This window comes from Humulus lupulus, chromosome 7 (assembly GCF_963169125.1).
Source record: "Humulus lupulus chromosome 7, drHumLupu1.1, whole genome shotgun sequence".
Lineage (NCBI taxonomy): Eukaryota > Viridiplantae > Streptophyta > Magnoliopsida > Rosales > Cannabaceae > Humulus > Humulus lupulus.
This window is the reverse complement of record NC_084799.1, coordinates 202,066,922-202,068,197: the sequence shown is the minus strand read 5'-3', so window position 1 is coordinate 202,068,197 and position 1,276 is coordinate 202,066,922. Positions and strand designations below refer to the sequence as shown.

Genomic DNA, 1,276 nt, shown 5'->3' with positions numbered 1-1,276 from the left:
CTTACCTCAAACCAGTAGTTGAAAGAAAATCTGCTCAATAGTACTAGTATCCAGAACAATGTGTACCTACTAAATACACAAATTATAACACATTAGGGGAAATGATAAGAATAGAGACAACTCAATAGCTAATTTAGAAGGGAGAAATGGGAAATTACTTCAGCACAGAGACATGGCTTTCTTGCATCCCACGTCCTACATATAATCTAGGCTATGTGATAAAAACAAATATTTTAGGGAATATACACAAAGCTTAAAACCAGAAGTTGATCAGACAAAGAAAGTAAATTGAATATGGGTACAATTACATTACCAGCTTTAGCTGGCCAAATATCTGGCATAATGCATAATCAAATTTTGAGTTTATCTTTGGAGATTTAATAAAAAAGACTTTAAAGTGTGCTGTTTAAGATGATACGTTATCTTTTTGTATTAATAAACTAAAATCTGTTTCTTGTCAAGAAAGCGAAATAATAGCAAAAATATGAATTCTAGTATATTTCTTAAACTTTCAAAGTAATGCTAGTTGCTAAATTCAACCTCTAAGAAAAAACTTGGTGCAAGATTGATCTAGAACTTTTATGTAGTTGAAAAAAAGCCTTTGTGATGAACTTACCTGTGTCCAAGCAAGTAGAGTGAATATTCTCCAATTGGATACTTCAATGTTCTTTCTAACAGTAGGAACAAAATATAACACCATCTCAATTGCATTAGGTATCATATGAATTCCAATTACAATTTGAAAATCGAGAAACAAAATCAAACTAAACAGATGGATTGGTTAGGTCTAATGTTTTACCATTAAACACAGAAAACCAAATCAAGAAAATCCGTTCGTTATTATAAGAGAAAAGCACTAGCTTTTTATTTTCCTTCCTCTTTCCAACTTAGATTTCACGAGAACTTCTAAGATTTCTAGTTGCATAAATTTTTAAGTTTTTTAGCCTAACTAAATAATCATACACACACACCATACCTGAATCATGTGCCATACACATCGCCAAGCTTTTCGAGAAAAGACAGGAGCCATAATTTCCACAAATTTGAAACATATTCAGAAGGAACTGTTAAACTTTACACCATTCAAAATATCTTTCCATAAAACAGAAACATATTCATATGAGAATCACTTCCAGGTGGGCTCTATCTCATGCAAGTGGCTCTTGTGACTCATTTCATAAAAGCTCAAACCATCCAAACATGACTTTAATTCATTTTATAAGTAAAAATCAAATATTGAAAATCAAATGGATTTGTTGCAGAAAAATTGGGTAAA

The 1,276-nt window shown here is 31.3% G+C and overlaps 1 long non-coding RNA gene across 1 annotated transcript; it reads right to left on the bottom strand.

The window, feature by feature from the left end:
* Positions 1–1,039, bottom strand: LOC133790138 (uncharacterized). The gene is made up of 4 exons (XR_009873927.1): positions 977–1,039; positions 617–671; positions 159–206; positions 1–66 (listed from the first exon to the last, which is right to left on the bottom strand). It is a non-coding gene; the product is annotated as an uncharacterized LOC133790138 (long non-coding RNA).
* Between the last annotated feature and the right edge of the window lie 237 nt (positions 1,040–1,276).